At 39.9% G+C, this 25,280-nt stretch overlaps 1 protein-coding gene and 1 pseudogene across 2 annotated transcripts in view; both read left to right on the top strand.

Moving 5' to 3' along the window:
- LOC146576564 (general transcription factor II-I repeat domain-containing protein 2A-like) overlaps positions 1-13,947 on the top strand; it is a 46,783-nt pseudogene extending 32,836 nt beyond the window's left edge.
- asic2 (acid-sensing (proton-gated) ion channel 2) overlaps positions 1-25,280 on the top strand; it is a 445,366-nt gene that overhangs the window by 81,826 nt on the left and 338,260 nt on the right. The window lies entirely within an intron of this gene.

The following is a 25,280-nucleotide window of genomic DNA, read 5'->3' as shown; positions in this document are numbered from 1 at the left end:
CACATAAAATTTACAGTCCCAAGTGCCTGCTGTTTCTTATCACATTTGGTGCCTATCTAGACCGGACAGACATCTGCGGGATCCCCCCCCCCCCCCAAAAAAAAAAAAAAAAAATGCTTGACCAATTACAACCTGCATCCTGTGATTTCTTACTGCTTAAAATGCTGTGTGGAATGATAAGTTGAGTTACTGTGGAGCTTGTCAAATATTTCATTACTCTGCTCTTGTTGGAGCACTAATCTGGTTTGATTGAGACAAAAGTCTGTGCGAATTCAAATTTACTGACCAAATTTATCCCTTGAGAAAAGAAATGCAGACAAGTCATTAGGGAGTTATGCTGAACCTACTGGAGAAATAAAATGTCCCTTATTAGTTTCTGCTAAGTATGTTGACCCATGATATTTTATTTAAACGTTCTCCTCTAGATTTTATTCTCCTCTACATGCAAATAAGTGAAAGTTTGATCTCCAACCCTGAGGCCATTTACCATTACAGTGCAGTCAAGTGATTATTTGTCTGAGATCCTTATACAGGAGGGATACCATATTATTGAGATGTTAGTTATTGCAACTTGTAGAAAAAATGTGAAAATGCTGATTAGTTTGATTTTTTTATCTGCAATTTATTACAGGATTTAGATTTTAAAAATGAACACCATTAGATTGACTCAGAATACCCACGATGAAGTGTCCACCAGGTAGTCAGTACAGTCATAAGCCGTCTTAGACACAAAATATGACTCAGAAGAACAAAAAGGAAAGTTTTAAGTCTTCGTCTGTAAAATATTTGCTTTACTGGAGACCCGGAGAGACCCTTCATGAGCATGGGGAGAACATTCAGACTTCACACAGAAGGCCCTGGCCAGACTGGATTTGAATCCAGGATCTTTTTGCAACAGTGTTAACCACCTTACCATGTGGTGTCCTATGATATCTCCTATCATTTAAAAATTTACACCAGTATTTATACTAGTATTATTGGAGATGATATGATACTGAGAAATTCTGTTTGAAATCACAGCAACAAAGAAAGTAACAAAACCTGATAAAGTAGAACTACGGGATTTTTATTGTTTCTGTGTAAAAATGATCCGTTTTTTTTTTTTTACTGTACCAGCTGGATGTTTCCATTCCTTAAATGTCATCTGGAAACTGGAGAGAAAAATGCATAATCTCAGCTTTGTGCAAGTTTACTAAGATGACATTTTGATTTCATATATTTCCTGTTGGTTCTGGAAATGGAAATGGCTCCTGTTGTGACCCATACAGTAAAATTATGCCTGGTTAACATGTGAGCTCGGTACAGATCCACATCAGTCTGCCTGCTGGCATTATATCCTCTGGGGTCTTCAACTATATACCTTCCCAAGAATATTGAACTTAAGTTGACCTCAATCAAAAATAAAGTGACAATTCATAATCTTTCTGGAGACAGGAGCACTGTTTAACTGCTTCTGGTTCTTTCTGTGCCACCAACTCACTTGAGCTTTATGTGCAATAAAGGACTTTAAAATATATTTTCAGTCAAAAGACTTGCCTTTTTTTACCCTTCAGGCCATCCACAATAAAAGGTTTTTTGCTGAGTAGATGCAAAGCTAGGGTCATTCAACCTGGCCATCCAAAGGAAGGAGTAAAATCTGCTGTTGCCTGAGTATAATTACTTGCCTGCAGCACAGCACAAATGTAATGAAACTTGCATTTTCCTCTATTCATCCTCCGTGCTCCAGGACATGACTGGGCATATGTTAAATCATTCACAGCACTGGGCATGAAAAAAGCCAACCGGCTGTCGGGTATTATGAGCATGTCTGTGGTTAGAAAACATGGACAGAGGGGAAGCAATGAGAAAAAGGTGGTGATACCAAATGGCTTGGAAGTTGACATTATCTACATTTAGAAACTGCTTGCAAACCAAGAAGTTACTGAAATATTTAGGCCAGAACTCAAACTCTCATGCACAATAATTTTAATATTGCTTTATTCTTACAACATGGTCACGTTTAACCTAAAAAAGACCCCCCAAGGCACAGGGTTTGGCAGTTGATAAGATTTTGTGATAATGTGCTCTTTTTTTTTTCTAGTGGCGGTCTGCCAATAAGTCTTCCACTTACGGTGTTCTGTCAGTAACAGTCTTTTAGCCAGGGTGAGAGTTGAATAACCACCAGTGATCTTCTACCAATAGGAATTTTCAAACATACACAGAACTGTCTTACTGAAAAACACAGGGCCACATAAGAGGTTTCTCCAAAACATGTACCGTATTTTCTGCACTATAAGGCGCACTTAAAATCCTTGAATTTTCTCAAAAATTGACAGTGCGCCTTATAATCCGGGGCACCTGATGTACAGGGAGTGCAGAATTATTAGGCAAGTTGTATTTTTGAGGAATAATTTTATTATTGAACAACAACCATGTTTTCAATGAACCCAAAAAACTCATTAATATCAAAGCTGAATGTTTTTGGAAGTAGTTTTTAGTTGTAGCTATTTTAGGGGGATATCTGTGTGTGCAGGTGACTATTACTGTGCATAATTATTAGGCAACTTAACAAAAAACAAATATATACCCATTTCAATTATTTATTTTTACCAGTGACACCAATATAACATCTCCACATTCACAAATATACATTTCTGACATTCAAAAACAAAACAAAAACAAATCAGCGACCAATATAGCCACCTTTCTTTGCAAGGACACTCAAAAGCCTGCCATCCATGGATTCTGTCAGTGTTTTTGATCTGTTCACCATCAACATTGCGTGCAGCAGCAACCACAGCCTCCCAGACACTGTTCAGAGAGGTGTACTGTTTTCCCTCCTTGTAAATCTCACATTTGATGATGGACCACAGGTTCTCAATGGGGTTCAGATCAGGTGAACAAGGAGGCCATGTCATTAGTTTTTCTTCTTTTATACCCTTTCTTGCCAGCCACGCTGGAGTACTTGGACGCGTGTGATGGAGCATTGTCCTGCATGAAAATCATGGATGCAGACTTCTTCCTGTACCACTGCTTGAAGAAGGTGTCTTCCAGAAACTGGCAGTAGGACTGGGAGTTGAGCTTGACTCCATCCTCAACCCGAAAAGGCCCCACAAGCTCATCTTTGATGATACCAGCCCAAACCAGTACTCCACCTCCACCTTGCTGGCGTCTGAGTCGGACTGGAGCTCTCTGCCCTTTACCAATCCAGCCACGGGCCCATCCATCTGGCCCATCAAGACTCACTCTCATTTCATCAGTCCATAAAACCTTAGAAAAATCAGTCTTGAGATATTTCTTGGCCCAGTCTTGACGTTTCAGCTTGTGTGTCTTGTTCAGTGGTGGTCGTCTTTCAGCCTTTCTTACCTTGGCCATGTCTCTGAGTATTGCACACCTTGTGCTTTTGGGCACTCCAGTGATGTTGCAGCTCTGAAATATGGCCAAACCAGTGGCAAGTGGCATCTTGGCAGCTGCATGCTTGACTTTTCTCAGTTCATGGGCAGTTATTTTGCGCCTTGGTTTTTCCACACGCTTCTTGCGACCCTGTTGACTATTTTGAATGAAACGCTTGATTGTTTGATGATCACGCTTCAGAAGCTTTGCAATTTTGAGACTGCTGCATCCCTCTGCAAGTTATCTCACTATTTTTGACTGTTCTGAGCCTGTCAAGTCCTTCTTTTGACCCATTTTGCCAAAGGAAAGGACGTTGCCTAATAATTATGCACACCTGATATAGGGTGTTGATGTCATTAGACCACACCCCTTCTCATTACAGAGTTGCACATCACCTAATATGCTTAATTGGTAGTAGGCTTTCGAGCCTATACAGCTTGGAGTAAGACAACATGCATGAAGAGGATGATGTGGACAAAATACTCATTTGCCTAATAATTCTGCACTCCCTGTATGAATTCTGGTTGTGCTTACTGACCGTGCTTACTGAAAATATGTTTTAGTACGACTTTGGTAAGCTACGAAGCCGCATGGATTGTCAAAGCATTACGGCTACCGTAGTCAGGAGTCTCGCGGAGAAATCTGGGTCCAAAACTCCGTCTGCTTCAGGTCCAGCACACTGCGGCATCACTGAGAGTTAAAAACTGTCTAAATTCTTTAATCTTTAATAAAACGATCAGTGTTGCTGCTTTACCAGGTGTAACAATTAAGTTTAACATCCAGGCATCCATGAAAACAGAATGTATTAAATTTAACGGAGTTAGAAGTTAGCAGGAAGTTAGCTTGCTAGTTTCCACCTAAACCTGATATAGCATGTTCCGACTGAGGGATTTCTGAAAAAATTAAAACGTACAGCTCTGCTATCACTTCCAACATAAATGAAGACAGAAAACTAAACAGCAATGATGTTTGTAGGGTTACTGAAGTTGGGCTAGCTGGTATGTAATGATGTGCTACGTGATCGCTAGCAACACAGCTATGTTAGCATAAAAAAAACACAATGAAGCTGGAGGATGAAAGGTAACCTTTTTCCACTCAATAAAAGTTAGCGCGAGGGTTCCCAATAGTTGGGCACAAATGCATTTGCATGGCAGGATGCTGTGAACAGACCAAACTTCAGTCAGGAGAACAACTGTGATAATTTTTTGCAGTTTTATGTTTAGTAGTGTTTTAATTTGTCGAACAACAGATGGATGACAGATTCACAGAAGTAATTCAATACTTTGTGGAGAAACATAAAAAGAGATTTGGTGATGGTGCTTGTTTTTATGTATTTTCATGGATTTAATGGTTGAAAGACATAATTGCACATTAATAAACGCATATTAATAGGTACAACAACCTTCTTTTCTTTTAAATAACCACAAAAAATTACTTACTGTTCCTTTTAAGTGGCTGGAACACTGGTCTACAAGAGCAGACTGCAGGCTATTATAAAAAGAGGAGCATTATAGGCAGTACATAAACACCTCATCACAGAGATAGATGGATATGTAAGAGTTCACTGGTCCAGAAGCTGCAGGCGTTGTTACATGGGGATGTGGAAACGAGTGATGTGGTCAGATTAGTCATTCTTCAACATATCCGCAGAGACTGTACACGCCTGAATGCTTGAACCCCTACAGTGGAGGGATCTGGTGACTCTGTTATGTGATGGGGGGCATTTTGTCGTCTTGGAGAAAAGGATTACAGCAAATCGATACAAGCTATGGGGAATAAGGGATCACTGAATGGAACAATGTGTGTGGAAAATTTGTGAATCATATGTTGTGGCCTTTTTAGTTGTCAGATACAAAACCCCAGCCACCCCTCGCCCACTTATTCATCCCCACCATCATAAAAACATCAAATAACGTTTCATCCTTCCAGTAAAGTTTCAGAAATCTACGATCAGTGCCAACACACTGTTCTGGTTGAGCATGGTGGACCAGTAGCTTACAAAGCACTGAAAGTTGGGTTATCTACACATTTTCACCTGTCTATATTTGTCCAATTCTGTTATGAAATATTAAAAAAAATAAAAAAATTAGTAGTGACATTTAATAACTCCAGCTTAGCACTGTGCAGCTTGCGTTGCCCCCCACCCGATTTGTCAAAATAAACATATATTTTCAAACAATCTCATTTTTAACATGACATTTTTCGAGTTTAAATGATTTAGCAATTACTAAAACCTTTCGTGGAAACAAAGTGCACGTTTAGTGCATCAGATGAACTAGACTTTTATCATGTGTTTTCCTTTTCCGGAAAAATAAAGTGACAGATAATTAATGGCGGACACACAAATTGATGTCAGTCAAGGACTTTTGTTAATGCAGTCTTCTCTCATATTCTCTCAATGTGCATTTATTTCCTTTAGTTTCCGAAACGACCTAAATGTGTCTGTGACCCTCCCAGAGAGTTTTGGAAATGAAAACATACAATATTTTCTCACATGTTCCACTGAATAAAAACAGTTAAAGTACATTTAGAGCAAATAAAAAAATGTTGCTTATTCTCAGCACTCAGTATATTAGTGTATATATAGCATATGTTATCTTTTGGCTGTTCTTTCATGTTTTCTTTAATTTAAAAGAAAATATTATTGTAAATGATATATCATGTTTCAGATTGTTTGCAGGCAACAAGAGGTGCATCTTTCAGTTTTCGGGAGATTTTCTTCCCCCCTGACTCACATTTAACATTCTAAACCATTAATCTCTCATTTTAAAAGACAGAATAATCAATAATGAAAATAATTGTTACCTGCACTTAAAATGGCTTGAGCACTGCAAGGTAATTGATATGTGGGACATCCCAGGCAGAAGAAATGAGGTTGCATTTAGCATCCACTGTAAATTTAGGCAAGATTCTAAAGTGTTTCAGCAAATAGTTGTTTATATCATATAACAGTCATTATCATTTTCATTAGTACTAGCTTGAAAATTACATCTCTGCATTTTTGAACGCTAAAGAGTACTGGGTCTTTTGCTATCCCCATATGGAAAAGATATATATAAATCTTATAAAGTTTGTATCTGTCTTGTGTGAAACTTGTGTGGAAAGCCTACAAGAGTGAAAACAAATATAAGATCGCTTGAAAAATTATATAAATGAAACTTGTATGTTTTGGATACTTACTAAGACAATATATGAAATTAATGAGAAAGTGGCCACTTTCATGAGTAAATCATATCAGCCTTTTATGATTCACTATATGAAGTAGGCCACATCTTATGCAAGTCTTTTATACGTTTTTTCTATTTCTTTTCCATATGGGTCAGCTTTGTGTTAGGAGTGTAGACTGTACAAAAGAGGTTACATTGTTGCATTCACAGTGGTTTGGGGAGAATAGATGTTGTTTGCAACACCAGATAGTTGGTTTGGTTTCTATTTCACTATTCAGTGTATTGTATTGTATATCCTCACAGGTCAGGTTTTAGACTTCTCTGGCATTTTTTTTGTCCCACGCTGGTGTGGACTTAAATTTTCCTTATTCACTCATGGGGCTGTGGAAAGCAATATTAAATATCTGGGTATTTTTTCAGATAAAGTTCTTGTTTGGTTGCTTCCACTGAGACAACATGTACACTAATGCATTTTTAAGATTTGGTCTAAAAACAGTAAGTTTTAAAAATATAATTTCTACATTTACTATGCGTAGTATAAATATATTTACTCCAGCGATGCATTGTTACTGCCTTTAATATTAGTTGCATTAAATGTCTGCACCTATATAATGTAATGTCTTTGTGGAGTGTGAACATAAATAAGAGTATATTATCTACAGGTATATTTTATTTACTGGGATGCTGAGAACATGCCTCTGGCCCTCTGCTCTCTTAATACATGCTTGGCCTAACTGACTGCATACTTACTTACGCATGATGAATACTGAAGTGAGGCAGAGATGAGTAGGTCGAGTGGAGAGTGTAGGCGAGGACATGCAGACTGCTCAGGTGTGACTTGTTTTGCAGTTTGCTGTGTTGAGATTAGGTGTCTCTCTGGACCGGTGACTGTTTACAGCATTATTTTTGGAGATGCAGAAGAGATGACATTTTTATTTCACTGCTGTCACCTCGCTGTAGCTCAGTTCAACGCTGGGTGACATATCATCTTCGTCATTTTGTTTAACGCCGTGCGGCGTGTTAATGGTCAACGCCTCCTCAGTAAGCGGCCTTTTGTTTTTGCTGTTTCTTTGGGAGGAACGGCTACCTCTCACCATGTCCAACATGTTTTGTCTCCATGACAACAGTTTTTAAGAGCCTTTCTTTGCTTCCTCTTTTCTCCTCTTGAACACTTCTGCCTTGGCCCTGCATGCTGCCAAAGCCTCATCAGGCATGTTGTCTTCCTCTCGCCTTCAGATAAATGAATCCTGCAAGCGGCAGGAAGTGGAGATTAAAGGTGGCACAGAGTATTTCCTGGAGAGGTGGGTAGCCAAGGAGGAAATGAGCTGACACAAGAAAGTTAGTGACTTAAAAGTGCATTCACTATGAGCGCCATGAGGCAGAAAGGCTGTTTTAACCTGTAACAAATGCACGCCTGTGCATTTATACTTTCGCTCTGTGTTTTTATTTGTGCTTCTGAAGTGTTTATCTGCACATCTCTGTGATCAGATGAACTATTAAGAAGTATTGATATTCATGTAAAACTGTGTGTGTGACAACCCGTTTCTGTTTAGAGTATCAAGGTTCTTGGCAAAACATGTGCTCACTTTGGCTTTTACCTCACAAGTTTTGTAGTTGCCATGTGCAACTGCTCATTTGTCTTCTGCTCATCTTTTATTTATTCCACCATTGACTTCCTCTCTTTATTTTTTATGAATCTTTCCTTTCTGTACCCCCGTTGCACCATTTTCTGTTTGATTTATAAGTGATCATAGCTATGTCTTGGGCTCATATTTCAACTGGTAAAGGAACCATCTGGAAGCCAGTATGACTGATGATGTGTAGAGTGGTGAGGATGTTTGCATGGTTACCTATGGAAAAGTCCAATATGTGGACACAAATTCCACTAATTCTTTTCAAAAATGCACTGTTTGTGCTTAGATTATGTTATGCATTTTCCTCTCTTGTTGAGGAAAAAAAATATTTGTACTAAATATGAATACTAGCTCACCAAAGGTCACATAAATGCCATGGTTGTTGAATTGAATTGCATACTGTGTAGTTATACTCGGCCCTTTGAAACCATAACTTGAACTAATCTTTCCCTCTGTTATTTGGCCAGATTGATCTCAGCATCCATTAATAAAGAATAGTTTCTCTCTGCAGATGTGTTATATAATAAGTCAGTATGGAACATGACGTCATGTGGGTGGTTGGTTGCGGCTAATCCGGTCTTTAAGTCTGATGTCATTCTGGGTCCCATCTCCACTTCAGGTCCCAAAGTCAAACAAAGACTGCGGCATCACTGAGAGTTACAAACTGTCTAAATTTTTTAATCTTTAATAAAATGAGGGTTCCTGATGGTGAGGGACAAATGCAGTTGCATGGCAGGATGCTGTAAACGGACCAAACTTCAGTCAGGAGAACAACTGAGATAATCCAGCCACAATATGAGGTTAGTCATTCATTTATTGCTGCATGGGCTGGGCTGTAGTTATATAGTAAGGTTTTAAAAACTGAGAGAGGCCGACAGTGATCACTGCCTTTTTTTAGGGGCTTCATATTAAATGGCACAAGATACAAAGCATAAAAACATGTTAAAAACTCAACAGCCTTAATAAACGCAGAGTAGTTTGGACCCGGAAGTAGGTTTTCATATGTAATCACTAGGGGTGCAACGATACACAAAATTCACGGTTCGGTTCGGTTCGATACTTTGGTGTCACGGTTCGATATTTTTTCGATACAAAAATAATGTTCATGCCTTTTTAATTTGTCATTTATTAAAATTATAAATATATATTTTAACTCAAAAGTACAGTTTTTAAATTTAACCCTAACCCTTGTGCGTGTTTTTTATTTTGACAGCGAATGCGCACCTGCGGACCACTTATGTGCAGCCCTGGTTATTTAGCTCGTCATATTGCAGCCACAGAAATTATTTTGTCCATGAAACCATAAAGCTGCACTTTCTTTTTGCCTTATAGTCTGATTTGTCATAACTTCTCCTGCTGCTTTTACACGCGCACTCACATAAGCTCAGCGATTCTCTGCGCGATCAACCTCTCACATGTTTAAGCTTGCTGCAGGAGATTTCACTTGTCATGTTTGCATAGTAAGCTAACGATTAATAAGACGATGTCAGAGGAATTGGTGCACAAATTATCATCACTCACAGATCAGTACTGTCGCTCTCTATACAAAGTTTGCACAATTGCAAAGTGAAAGCAAAAAAACAAGCGCAAATTCAAACGCGACTTCAATATGTCACATATTGACAGTGGCTCACCGATGCCAATGACATAATTACCCAGCTACATTTCTGAAAGAATGCAAAAGCATTGACATATATTTTTCCTACAATAGCCCGACGGGCAGGGAAGAGATAGATTTTGGTAGCCCGACTGAAAAAATCACTAGCTCCGGGACGTCGGGCTAGCGATATTGCAAGCCCTGTATCTGATTGAGGAATCACTCATCTTTGGAAAAGAGAGTTTATTACAGAGAAATGGCTCTTTCCAAAATAAAAGCTATACTATCCGCTTCTTCTGGGCTATATTCTCAGCAGCATAAGGAGAATCATGTGCTAACAGCTGTCTAAATGACTCGGCTAAAGTTAGTAGCATGCTTGTTGTTTTTGTCTTTGCACTAGGATGATGTCGGCGTAAATGTGCAGTCATATTCGTTGTGTTCCCACTAGTGCTTTCAGGTTAATCTCGTTGAAATGACCTTAACGCCACAACACGGCAAATCTCCGTTAACGAGCTACCGCCGATCGCTCCGTGCATGGGGCTAGACCAGGCATGGGCAAACTACGGCCCGGGGGCCACATGCGGCCCGTTAAACGTTTTGATCCGGCCCGCCAAACTTGAAAAAAATTTAATAAATTAACCTTGTTAATGTTTTATTTCCCCTGCAATTCTGATGTTTCCTCACTAGATGGCGCACTCTAGATATATTGGCTTTCTTGAGGTGAAGCGCAGGCCTATTACTCCACGTTTGCACTTTACCCTGTGACCCACCGACCCTCTATGAAGATGAGCGTATCCAAGAAAAGGAAAGTGGACAGAGAATGTCGAGTGTTCAAAAAGGAGTGGACAACTAAATATTTTTTCACTGAACACCGATCATCTGCTGTTTGCCTGATATGCCAAGAAACTGTGGCGGTTTTTAAACAGTATAATATTAGCCGTCACTTTGCCACAAAGCACGCTAATTATGCTAGCAAGCTCTCAACAAAAGAACGGGAAGCTGCTGCTGAGAAGTTGGCAGCTAATTTGAAGGCTCAGCAAAGTCAAACTGCCATTCAAGAGTCAAGTACCAAGGCCAGTTTTATGCTTTCATTCAAAATAGCAAAGGCCAGCAAACCACTGTCTGAGGGCGAGTTTTTAAAAGAATGTATGGTAGAGACAGCAGATACAGTGGGGCAAAAAAGTATTTAGTCAGCCACCGATTGTGCAAGTTCCCCCACTTAAAATGATGACAGAGGTCAGTAATTTGCACCAGAGGTACACTTCAACTGTGAGAGACAGAATGTGAAAAAAAAATCCATGAATTCACATGGTAGGATTTGTAAAGAATTTATTCGTAAATCAGGGTGGAAAATAAGTATTTGGTCACCTCAAACAAGGAAAATCTCTGGCTCTCACAGACCTGTAACGTCTTCTGTAAGAAGCTTCTCTGTCCCCCACTCGTTACCTGTATGAATGGCACCTGTTTGAACTCATCATCTGTATAAAAGACACCTGTCCACAGCCTCAAACAGTCAGACTCCAAACTCCGCCATGGCCAAGACCAAAGAGCTTTCGAAGGACACCAGGAAAAGTATTGTAGACCTGCACCAGACTGGGAAGAGTGAATCTACAATAGGCAAGCAGCTTGGTGTGAAAAAATCAACTGTGGGAGCAATCATCAGAAAATGGAAGACATACAAGACCACTGATAATCTCCCTCGATCTGGGGCTCCACGCAAGATCTCATCCCGTGGGGTCAAAATGATCATGAGAACGGTGAGCAAAGATCCCAGAACCACACGGGGGGACCTGGTGAATGACCTGCAGAGAGCTGGGACCAAAGTAACAAAGGTCACCATCAGTAACACACTACAACGGCAGGGAATCAAATCCCGCAGTGCCAGACGTGTTCCGCTGCTGAAGCCAGTGCATGTCCAGGCCCGTCTGAAGTTTGCCAGAGAGCACATGGATGATACAGCAGAGGATTGGGAGAATGTCATGTGGTCAGATCAAACCAAACTAGAACTTTTTGGTATAAACTCAACTCGTCGTGTTTGGAGGAAGAGGAATACTGAGTTGCATCCCAAGAACACCATACCTACTGTGAAGCATGGGGGTGGAAACATCATGCTATGGGGCTGTTTTTCTGCCAAGGGGACAGGACGACTAATCCGTGTTAAGGACAGAATGAATGGGGCCATGTATCGTGAGATTTTGAGCCAAAACCTCCTTCCATCAGTGAGAACTTTGAAGATGAAACGAGGCTGGGTCTTCCAACATGACAATGATCCAAAACACACCGCCCGGGCAACAAAGGAGTGGCTCCGTAAGAAGCATTTGAAAGTCCTGGAGTGGCCTAGCCAGTCTCCAGACCTCAACCCCATAGAAAATCTGTGGCGGGAGTTGAAAGTCCGTGTTGCTCGGCGACAGCCCCAAAACATCACTGCTCTCGAGAAGATCTGCATGGAGGAATGGGCCAAAATACCAGCTACTGTGTGTGCAAACCTGGTAAAGACCTATAGTAAACGTTTGACCTCTGTTATTGCCAACAAAGGTTATGTTACAAAGTATTGAGTTGTATTTTTGTTATTGACCAAATACTTATTTTCCACCCTGATTTACGAATAAATTCTTTACAAATCCTACCATGTGGATTCATGGATTTTTTTTTTTCACATTCTGTCTCTCACAATTGAAGTGTACCTCTGGTGCAAATTACTGACCTCTGTCATCATTTTAGGTGGGGGAACTTGCACAATCGGTGGCTGACTAAATACTTTTTTGCCCCACTGTATTTTGTGCCCGGAGACGAATGACAAATTTGAGAAAATCAGTTTATCACGGCGGACAGTGACTCGCCGTGTAGAACTAATAGATGAAGATATCACCAGCATATTAAACAAAAAGGCAAAGTCATTCACTTTTTATTCTTTAGCACTGGATGAAAGCAACGATGTCAAAGACACTGCTCTGCTCCTCATTTTTATCCGAGGAATCAACAAAACTTTTGAAATAACGGAGGAGTTTTTGACAATGGAGTCTCTGAAAGGACAAACACGGGGAGAGGACTTGTTTGAACGAGTGTCTGCTGCCATCGAAAACATGAAGCTTCCCTGGAGTAAGCTTGTTAACGTCACCACAGATGGATCTCCGAATTTAATGGGAAAAAACGTTGGCCTGCTCAGGAGAATCCAGAATAAAGTGAAAGATGAAAACCCTGACCAGGATGTCATTTTCCTCCACTGCATCCTCCACCAGGAATCTCTATGTAAATCGGTGTTACAGCTGAATCATGTTGTGAATCCTGTGGTGAAACTCGTCAACTTCAGCACCGTCAGTTCATTGCGTTCCTGGAGGAAACTGATGCGGATCACCAGGACCTGCTTTATCACTCCTGTGTTTGCTGGTTGAGTTTGGGCAAAGTGTTTCAACGAGTGTGGGAGCTCAAAGAGGAGATTGGCGTGTTTTTGGAGCGGCAGGGGAAGACTGATGAATTTCCTGAGCTGAGCAACAAGAGCTGGATGTGTGACTTCGCGTTTGCTACGGACGTATTTTCACACTTGAATGAGCTCAACGTGAAACTGCAGGGGAAGGAGCTGTTTGTGCATGACATGCACACAAACGTGAAAGCCTTCAAATCCAAGCTGGCTTTATTCTCTAGGCAGATTTTGAACAAGTCATTCACTCATTTTCCTACTCTAGCCACGCTGAAAGAGGCCGGAGCAAAAGTAAAGAAATACAGTGAGTCACTGGATGCACTGCACGGAGAATTCTGCCGTCGGTTTTTGGATTTCGATAAAATTGACAAGTCACTCCAATTGGTGGCCTTTCCTCTGTCACAAGACCCTGAAACAGCTCCAGAGGAGCTTCAGCTCGAACTCATCGACCTTCAGTCCGACCCTGCCTTAAAAGAGAAGTTCAGCTCTCTGAAACTAAATGACTTCTATGCTTCACTCAATGATGCCGTGTTTCCAAATCTAAGGCGAAAAGCGCAGATGATGTTGGCTTTGTTCGGCTCTACCTTCGTGTGTGAACGGACATTCAGCGTCATGAACATCAACATCAACAAAGCCAGCCATAGATCCAAGTTAACAGACCTACACCTCAGATCCATCCTGAGAATCGCCACAACAAAACTAACTCCAGACTTTGATTCGCTGGCTAAAAAAGGAGACCAACAGCACTGCTCCCATTAAAATGTGTGTCTCTCCGTGATACGCACGTTGTTAAAATGAACAGTGCGCGCAGATCAAATATAACGCTTCACAGACTGACTTGCTGCAATTGTTTTGTTCTTGCACTGGTCGTTGTTGACTTTTGGCACCGGGGAAACAAATTGAATAAAAGGAACAGGATAAGTACATCTGCATCTCCTACCATTTTTGAGAAAAAAAAAAAGAAGAGAGAGTCAGGAGGAGAGTGATGGTGATATCCTGAAGGATAACAGAACCTTCAGTGCTTTAAAATAAAAATGTTCATTTATTTGATTTTCAGTGTTTAAAGACTCATTTCGAAGTCAGAGATTTTATTGTAACGCTTTTCTTCATTTTCATTGGAAATTAAAGCACATGTTTTCTCCATATCCCAAGATGTGTATTTTTCCCCCAATGAGGTGATGTTTTCAAAGCATGCCCTCTATCTGATCCTGTTCCGGCCCCTTTGTCAAATGTTAGAACTCAATGTGGCCCACGAATCTAAAAGTTTGCCCACCCCTGGGCTAGACGGCCAACACGTTAACGAGCTAACTGCGCTAACACACTAGTTCACACCAATGTAATTGAGCATTGCATGGCACATCCAACATACTGTTTTACTTTAGTCCATGACTCGCTTACCTTCAGGGTCATACGTCACATGAAAACCAAAATAATTCCAAACGCCAGATCTGAATGAGAGTGGGGGAGGTCCATGTTGCTGAGAGCTTAACTTCTGTCTCGCTAGCTTGCCCTGTGCTCTTCCTCCTGACTATGCTGTCTGTGTGGAGCGCTCAGTGGATCTGCGCTCGACAGTGCAGCCTAGGCGGAGTAGTCGAACACAGATTCACTGAGCGCTCAACACAGACAGCATCGTCAGAAGGAAAATTGATAAAATAAATTACAAATGTTGTATTGTTCGATACATATGCGTACCGAACCGAAAGCACTGTATCGAACGGTTCAATATCGATACGAATATCGTTGCACCCCTAGTAATCACTTAAAGACCGGATAGACGTACATTAGTTTATATTAGCTAACTAGTGACAGAATCGAGGTCTGTACGAGCTAGCAGCTAGCCGTGAAATGCACGTAAATTCTCAGTTTTGTCACACAGCACCTTCTTCCTGTATTTACTTTTGTTGCTTCTATCCCACACGAATCCAGCCAATGAGCGGACTGAACATTGTCATATGGTTTGTAGGGACGCATGTTGATTTCTTGGAGTTTGCTTGGATTTTTCTGTGTGTGAAAATAAACCAGACCACGGGGAAAATCTACAAGACTACAAACTCATTAGCTGTCGAAACCATCGGTGTGAAAACACCCTCAGTTTTTGTCTATCCGCAGAATGAGCTTGGCTTTTTGAACACTTCAGAGCTTTGCATTAGGCTTCTTGAGTGAAGAATTCCAACAGTGTAAGCAGTCAGATCTTTCTCACTCTCTTTCTTTTACTTTTTCCAGCTAAGATCTTTGTTACTCCCACTCTCATTTAAATCTGCATTTCTCTGCTGGAAGCTACTGTGAGACAGCCAAGATAGAAATACTCTTGGTCACAGTCACTGACTGTTTTCTTTTATTTTTCCAAACTTGTAACAAGGACTAATAGGCTTATTAATTTTGGTTGTAATGCACTGCTGGTTTAGGGTGTCATTGTCCTGAAATATCAAACTGACATGTTGCATATTTCATAAAGAAACAGTGTATGGATGTATATTTTTGCAATGATGTTCCACTACAACAAGCTATTTCACACATGGGACTTCAGTGTAGTTTCTCTCTGGAGGAAATGAGTTGAAGATTATTCAGGGAGCAGCTGCAGTGTTGCCTGGTGATGGAAATATTCTTTTTATGATTTTGATTTAATCAGTAATCTTGCAAATTAAACTGTTACTTCTATTCACAGCATAGTACTAAAGGATCATACATAGTACAGAACATCCAGGTTTTCTGCTCTCTAATGTAGCTTCAAAAGGCTTTGTCTGCCACAGATTTATGAATTACTAGTACCGGTTTTATAAGGTCATCTTGTTTTCTTATTATAATTGTCCTTTGGCCAAGTTGGTTTATGATTGACACTGAATGCTTATAATGCAGCCATTAAAAAGGACCATGAGTTGACAGATTTACAGAAATGCAGAAATAGACGGGAGGATTCTGAAATTATTGAGAGCGTGTTTCTTCAAAAGCTGTTCAGAAATATCCTGCCCTCTGAGCCTTAAAATGAAGTGGGACATAAAGCTGTCTGAGCAACATGCAGTTATTTGAGAGAGTCTAGTCTGAAGACAGAATAGCAAAACTAAATAATAAAAAAAGGATGACTGGATTAAGACATCAACATTCCCGACACTAAGCAGTTGTCTTTCTCTCTATGCGATGTTAGTCATGGAGTGTTTATTGTGTCGTGTTTTTATCAGCATTCAGAGGAATGTTTTGTTTTTATGTACATCCTTTTGAAAAATGCAACACAGCATGCATGCAGAGTAGGGACGGGATGCTAGAGGTTTAGAGCAGAGAAGAATGGGGTGTGGGGGTCAGTGGAGATGTTTTGATCATTTGCAGACTGTCAGCAAAAGAAAAGGCAAAATAATAACTCTTCATTTTTTGTTATTATGACAAGCTGGAATAAGTAGCTGGTCTGCAGATATGTCAGTTGCATGCCTTTGTCAAATTTAGTACTCCCTGTATAAATATGACTGTACACCCACCCACCTAACCAACATGATCCTCAAGTATGCTGATGACCCCACCGTGGTTGGGCTCATCTCTGATGGAGATGTGAGAACTTGTCCCACTTGTGCTCACAAAATAATCTGAAACTGAACTTCATTAAAACTCATAGTGGACTTCAGGAGGGACACACAGGCCTGATTATAAATGGAGAACAGGAGCGTTACCAAACACTCTGGTAAAGAAGGACCAGAAGCAGCTGAACTTCCTTCGTGTCCTGAGGAAGAATAATGTGGACTGGATCTGGTGGTGGCCTTATACTACCCCTTGCACCCCGTGCACTACCTGTTTGACCTCCTGCACTCTGGTCGGTGCCTCAGGTCAAGCAGGTCCCACACCTCCAGACTCACAAACACAATCACCTACACCCTACCCTGCCCACTCACCTCACAAATCTGAGCCATGGTCTGAATAACCCTCACCACTCAGACTAAGTCCTTTGCACTGCTTTGTTCTCCAATTTGTGCCTTTTTATTGTTTTCTATAGATTCCTCTTGATTGTGTGTATTCCTCCTGTTTGTTATTTATTCCTATTTACATTTTATTCCTGCACAGTTGGCATGGAACACCCATAATTTCACTGTATATGTACAATGTCAATATTATTAGACTATTCTATTCTATTTTAAAGCAGTTGGAAAATGGGAATACTGATCTTTTCATGTTTTAATTAGAAAGTGAAATTCTCAAAGGGTTTAACATTTAAACCACTGACACAAGTATGAACTTAAATCGATCATTTTGTTCAAATAGAGTTTGGATTAATAAAATAGACACAACACATACGATTCACTGGTGTGATGTCTGAAGACTAGACATGAACATTTTAGCTGAAGCTGTTTTGTTTTTTTGTGGCCAGAAGTTACCCACATTATTAACTCGAAGGCTGAGCTATTTCTCTAGCAAGGTTCCCTCGCAGGCTACACTTATTGACTGTATAGTTGCATTGCAAAGTAACTTACTGTGTAAATACAATACAGTGTCACGGCGGGGTGCGCCGATGTGTGCGGAAACAGGACCCAAAAGCAGATGATGACGAGGAATAGTAATGATTAACAGAAAAGTGAACCTTTATTGCGATGACGGCAGGAAATGAACCAAGAGACCAAAGCAAACAGGCAAAACACTAAGAAACAAAACACTAAAGGTACTAAGACCAAAAACTATAACTATGACCGAGGTGGAAAATAAACAGGCTAAGACTATGACTATGACTGTAACTCTGGTGAGAATAAACAGACGAACTGACAATGGCATGAAGAAAACAAAAGGCTTAAATACAGACATGAGGTGATCAGGGGAAGTGGCGACACATGGGGGAAAACAGCTGACAGACATAAACCTAATGACAGGACCAGGAGAGGAAAGCTAAATACAATGAACAAAGAACACATGACATTGTCAGAATAAAACAGGAAATGACAACACAACTTAACAGACCTAATACGTGATGAAATAAATAGAAAACCCCAAAACATAGAAAACCCAGGAACAATAACTGCCTAAACTAAAGGCAAATAGGAAATAACACAAACTAATAACATATCAAAAAATACAAAGAAAACTCAGAGTGCTGGGTCGGAGACCCAGCCTGTGACATACAGTTTAAATTCTGAAACTGTAGCTCAAATATTTTTGAGTTATGTTACATGTACATGTTATTTATCACATAATTCTGCACCATCATCACATTCATTGTCAAGAGGTCCTGTCAAAGTGGCCACATGGGTAAACTTAGAACCTTGGGTGTTGCATTCATGTGGATGTCACCCCCTAAATGTTGTTGCTAACTAAACAGCTCAAATTTTTCTGGTGGATGATCTTGTAAAATACTTGGGAGTGTTTTACAAATATCCTTTTACCAGTGAGTCTTAGAAAGTGTCTTTTAACTATAAATGCCATCTGTTGGTAGCTTCTTCAAGTAATTGTCATGTGTTTTGCACTTGGCTTGTTATAAGTGTAACATAACCTTTTTCTTTATTTATCTTCCTTTTGATTTGATTTCTTTTTTTACTGCAACAGGTGGGTTTGGGTTCGTGAATGATGGCATGTGTGTCAGCCTCTGGGTATTCAAGAACAGTCTAGATGTATGAATTAAATGTGTCATTTATGAGCCTCAAATAGTGGTATGAAATGTTCAGTTATTCAATAAAGATTTACTCTCAAAATCCCTGCCAGTGCTTCTTACATGCATTTGTGGTTTAACCTTGTTTATCCCAGGCTTTCAGCAGCTTACCGTCATTTGAAGAAGGCGCTAAAGGTCTGTGCTGTTTTGTCACCAAAAACCTACATAGCACATAGACCCTGTATTTCCTTGTCAGCAAGGTGTTGACTTACTTGTGTGCTGTCCTGCTGTAAGTCATCCCAGTCTCGTTGTTTGGAGTGCGAGTTGTTGGTCTGTTGAGTATCTAACAAAACTGCTTGATGAGTTTGCCCAGAAGACTGTTGTCCTCAACTTATCTCATAAGAGTTTCTTAGCCTTCAGTGTGAGCCTCGAGGCCTGCAGCCCTGCTTGTTCTTGTCCCTTTGCTCTTCGTGGTGAGTGATTCCGACACAGAGCTCAATCAGCTGGCTGGTTGGACAGAAAACCAGTGGAGCTGCAGTGCCCCAGGCTTGAATTTAAGCTGCTGTGACATGGGACATGCTCTGGTGCTAACATTAGATTCATAGTTATAACGACTCAGTTGCAGCAAACTAACTCGAGCACTCACGCAGTCAACACAGAGCTCCATCAGTAATGCATCATTTTCCGTCTCTACTGAGGTGCAAATTAACTTATATTCCAGTCTCAAAGCGGTGCTTCTTGTGGGGTATTCGCTGTGGCTTTCATCTTTCATTTTCCTACAGCCTTCATCTTTGTCCTCCTCCTCTTCCACCCTCCTTCGTTTATCTCAGCCTGAAGCTGTCATAGGTGGCACAGGGGCGTTTTCTCATTCTTGAGCTCCTCTTGTGGGCCGCTGTCCTGTGGGATTTTCACGATGGTGTTGCAGAGCGTAATTTCTTCTTCATCCATATATATTTTTCCATAATTCGGTTTTATACTTGCTCCCAAAGCGCCATTCACCTGCAGCCCTGAAGAAAAATATAAAGACTATGGCTCCCATGATTCCACTCTCTGTTTGCTTTGCTAAAAGGCATTGAATAAACAAAAGCACAGTGAGGAATATTAGCCGGGTTGAGGATGAGTCAGGTTTGTTTGACCTTGGCCTACGACGTGGCTCCTAGGAAATGACAAACGACAACAACCTCCAACCATCAAAAACTATCTTCCCTTTACAGTGAGTCTGAAATTCATATTGTCACTCCCTTTGAGGACAAACTGTGCTTTCTTCCAGCATCCTCTTGCCTGCTGCCTCCACCCCTTACTGTCCCTCTACCCCTCCCCATCCCCACACACGTTGCGTGGCCTCATTTGGCAAAGAGAGAAATCGCAGATGAATACAAACACACTAACGGATGTCTCCGAAAACCTGCATGTAGGGCTCTCTGTGTGTGCTCAGACTCATATTTTGTATTATTGCTGTAGATCTGTTCTCATTACACACTCGTGCCCACAGGGCACAGAGGGATGATTGCTGTTTTTCGCACCCAGTGAGGCACACAACCATTTATATAGTGAAGAATTTGCATAAAATTGTGGAAACTGAAAGAATTTGGCTCTCTGAAACCACCTAATTTCTTCATTTTACTGTGAATCATGAATATTCTTTTTTCTTATCACCTGTGAAGTTACATATCCATTTCATTTTCATGTATTTTCTGTACGTCTCTTATTCAGCAACAGCTCTGTTTTATCCTCATTACCCACCTCAAAGAAAAATCATCATCTTAATTTTTCAACTGGGAAGCAGTTGGCAATAAGGACCTTTTCAACAAGATGTAACGTTCAGTTTTCGACTCAGTTTGTTAAAGAATATAAAAACAGGTATTGTTACAGTTTGGCAAACTAAACTTGTTACAAAACTTTGTACGCTTCCCTTCCAGGGACGGCAGTGGCTACATTTTGTCTTCAGGTGGGTGGTCTCATCCTGAAAAGTGTGGGAACATTTATTTGATCTCAAGAATGAACAGATTCAAATTTGTAGGAAAAGATCAGTAACATGACATCTATCCCATTCTTGTGAATTTGATATTCTCAGGAAAGTCATTACATTTTCTGTAACTATCGACTTGGACTTAAATTTAACAACAATGTTAATAAATAGCTAATTAAAATAAGGAAGGAAGTCGTTTTTAAAGCCAAAATCATACGGTTTTTCTACTACAGCAAGAGAATAATGTGCAGTTATACACTATTTTTGTTGAATATATCTATTTCATATTAAATACTGTAGAATAATCTTTCCTAAATTCTTTATATTTCACTGGTAAAATTCAAAATAAGTCCAGCATTTTTTTGAAATGTGTACTTTGGACCGTACTAACTATGTAAATGTTTGAGGCATTCATATCCAACCCCAATTCCAATATCCCAGCTTTATTGGAACGTGTTGTAGGCATCAAATTAAAAATGAGTGAGGATTTGCAAAATAACTCTAAAGTTTCTCAGTTTGAACATTAGATATCTTGTCTTTGTAGTGTATTCAGTTGAATATAGGTTGAAAAGCATTTGCAAATCACTGTATTCTGTTTTTATTAGCGTTGTATTAAGAGAGAGATTTGCTCCAGAAAGGTGTTGTTATCAGAAAATATAGATTACATATATATACTGTAAACTGCCATAGATGAGTCACTTAAGGGCACATTTAAATAACAAACTGAGTTATAAGGAACCAAAAAAGAGATTTGCTTTCTCTCCATTACCTTTATAAAAATGTGAAATTGGACCCCATTTGCAGTAATTATATTGTTTTTCCTTTTAAAACAAAGAGAAAAGGCGAGCATTTCCCATCAGTCTGGTGGTTGTGCTCGCCACAATAAAGTTTTTATTTCGCTTCTGTATCGCTTTATTAGTTTGCTTCTTGAGTTTTGTCAAATGGGAAAAACATGTTGGGAGGTTTTTCCCACTCGTCTGTCAGCTCCCCAAACCCCGCACCATCTGACACTGTGAGAAAGTTTCAGCCTTGTTCGGTGCCACTTCAGCACACTTGCTGCCAAATCTGAACCAGTGTCACATCAACAGTGTTAAGGCTGCCAGTCTGCTTGGCAACGCTTTTGTTTACATGAAATAATTAAGCTAATGTTTCAAAATGAAAAGGGGAACTTAACACTTTTAAAAATACATGACAGCAGATGTAATAAAGTCCGAGGACAAATACACACACACACACATGCATTCTTTGACTCTATAGAAAGTTATTTTATATGCATGCTTTTGTGTTTGCCTAAAGCTCATTAAATGCAGCAGTTGAACTCCGTCTTCATCTGGAGCCCGGTTGTAGCACAGAGAGCTGGGTGTATGTGGTTTTAATTCCACTCGGCATTCTTTGGTAATTGAATCATTATGAGGACATCAGGCCAAACTGACTGTTATTTGCAGTCAGTCGAGGTTGCAAATTAGAAATTAGCTCAAACATTTTGGTACACAGCCCTCGGGGAGCGGTGTCTTCAGTCTAAAACTCTGACAGATCTACCAATACTTTGGAATTTCTGCAACAACTTTGCATATAAGCAACATTATTGTTACTCCAGTGTTGAGTAGTGATCCACATATTTAGTGTATTGTAAATATGTCCATATGGAGCTTCTGAAACTTCAGGTTCCTCTATAAGGGAAGGCTCCTGAATGCCAGCTGTGTGTGGGAATGTAGCTCTATATCGTAACATAAAATATTAATTTTTTTCCATCTCTGGCTGCAGTGAATTACATGCTTAAAGCTCCCAGAGGAGGCACATGATTGAGCAACTTGTAGTGTTATTTTCTGTACCACAGAGATGGAAACACCAAGTGAGGGATTCCTGGAAAATAAATTTTCCCATAAATGCAAAAATAAACATTAAAAATAAATGTTTTAATTTGACTGATTTGGCACCTCACTAAATGTTTAAGGGTACAACATGCCCAAAAATATTTCAGGGTGCCTCCCGAGTTGTAATTTATGCAAGACAAAGAGGATCTCTGATTAGATAAGTGAACATCTCTAAATGTACAACAGGTGATGTCGGTGCTGAAGCACGGAGAAGAGACGATTGCAGAGGTGTGCTGTGCTGCAAAGCCGATAATTAAAAGGGATGTCATTGAGTTTTTGTTAAAAACACTTTCAAGTGCAACGTGGAACACCGCAGGGTGAATATTTTAACACACAGAAAAAGAAGTCTGTTAAAATAAAGTGTTTTAAAAAAAGTTTCACTGAGGACAATTTGAATCTGTAACCATGAATGAAGTTATGTTTAAAAGAAGGCGCTTTGATTGATAAAGAGTAAAACTGAGCTTATTCTAAGCTTCACGTTTGTATTTGCTTTGATTCAAGAAAATTATACAAATGCCAGCAATAAATTTCTTATCGTTTACCATCTAAGCTAATGCATACATTTGCTCATATTATTATTATCTATTTCCATATCTCTATTTGTGTTTGCGTTGTGCAGGAAAGAGCAACTCCGTTTATCGCTGTACAAATATAGGAAGATATGACTCAGAGTGCCAGATGACTTAGAAATCATGAGAGAAAAACAAAGAAAATCAGTTTTGAGTTGACATTTCAGGGAAAGACCATGTGTGTAGGACAGGTTTACATCCTCTTCTGCAGTGGACTCGGACTGCATTCATCCCTGCTGCTACCGCTGTGCTGCAAACATCCCATCTGCAAAGATTAGCTTCAGTTGTCGAGACTTGTACTATTTATAACTGACCTACCAAGCACAGTGGCCAACAAAGAGAGGAGTCAGGTCTGTCTCCGTGAAACAATGTGTCTGTATGATTGCCAGTCTCATCCATCATTCCTGTGGCACCATCCTATTCAGTATCATTTTTATGGTCTACTTCTCTTTTCATATTTCCTTGTGCTCTGCATGCTGGATCGGTAGAGGAGTATAATACAAACATTAATCTGAAGTATTTTTTACACTGACTCTGCTGAACCACCGTCGATCTTGATTTAACACACTCCCTCTTGTATGTGATTACATTCACCAAATGTTACATGTGTGGTGATAAATATCGGTCAAATTCAAGTCGTCCTTTGGCCCCAGGTGCTGTCTTGTTCACGTGTGACCTCTGTATGACCCGCCAGCACTGACTCATACTCTAAAAGCTCACATGCTCCCATTACCAACTGACTACAGCATGTGAAAATCCATTATGATCCAGCAAAGCAATACCCACAATCCCCTCCTTGCCATTACTGTTTGTCTCCCTACAGTATATCTTTCTCTCTCCATTTCTCAGGTTCTCAGGTTCTTCTTTAAGTAACTTGTTTATTCTCCTCTCCTTTGACATTATGTAAACCTGCGGTCATCTTCCCACATGTTTAACCTTGTCTCATGAAACAAAGTAAATACATATTGTGCAGCAAATGATATTGAAGCAAGGCTGTCTTCATATGTCATCCACAAATTAATTATTATTTTATGAAAAAAAAGAAAGAAAAGAAAAAGCACCCAGAGGAAATAGGAACTTCATCTTCTGCAAAAGTTTGGGCGAGTAATCCTCAGTCACTTTCATAACAACAAAAGCAGCTGATTAAAGACTAAAAAGCCAGAAAAACTGAGTAAGTTAGATCAAAAATCTAAAACGTTTTGATTTTTTTTAACACAGCAAAACAAAACCCAAATATGATAACAAGGTAACTTCAGAAAGATTACCTGTAACCTCATCAACTTGGAAAACAACTTGGCACAAACGACATCTGGTTGAGTCAGAGTAGTTTTGGCGAACAGATGTTTCGTCAAAAGCAAGTTAAAAGGTAGTTCTCTGCCCACAGTCACTAATGTTACGATTGATAAAGAAAAACATCAGCTTTTGATGAAATCGGCACTTTGCCAACTGTTAGCCTTTGAGTTTGAAATATTCCTAATTAGTGTTGTGTGCCAGTCTGCTGTACAGGAAACGTGGTCGAGTAGAGTAAAGAATGGATTCTGTGAACTTCTTTAAACTTCACTGAAAGTGGAACCGAGGAAGGTCTGTTTGCTACCACAGGGATAAAAGAGGAGACTGAATCCATCTCGAGCTGCTAAAACAGAAATTTAATCATCATTTGCACAACTGCCTAAAATCTACCAGAGCGTGGAGTAATTAAGGATGGTGCTAAAACTTACACCACAGTTTGTTCTTGTCTTCTATTTAAGTTCAAAAGCAATACATTAAGACTTAAGCAGGTTCGGCCATTTTTTATGCTACACGTCTGTAAATATGATGCAACAGAAATGGGCACTTGAGTGAGTTACAACTGAAATTACGGCCACACAATTAATCAAATTTTAATCTTGATGATTATTTTGGCTTAAAGGAATATGATTCAGTAATACTGAGAACGTGTGCTCTGCCAATAAAATGCAAAGCAAAAGCAAATCAAGCCCTCGCTAAATCACTGCACGACCATGTGTCTGCACCTGCCAATCGCAGATGTCCCCTGCACCGTGCAGCTTGCAGTTTCCCGGAGTAGTCTGGATGAGTAATAATATGTTAAAGACTGTTATAGAGAAAAATTCAAATGTCTGGCACAA

The sequence above is a fragment of the Mchenga conophoros genome, linkage group LG4 (genome assembly GCF_057382185.1).
Source record: "Mchenga conophoros isolate Kocher_MC1m ecotype Shallow Benthic linkage group LG4, M_conophoros_male_GT1.1, whole genome shotgun sequence".
NCBI classification, from domain to species: Eukaryota; Metazoa; Chordata; class Actinopteri; order Cichliformes; family Cichlidae; genus Mchenga; species Mchenga conophoros.
Note: the sequence above shows the minus strand (reverse complement) of the source record. Positions and strands in the feature narration are given on the sequence as shown.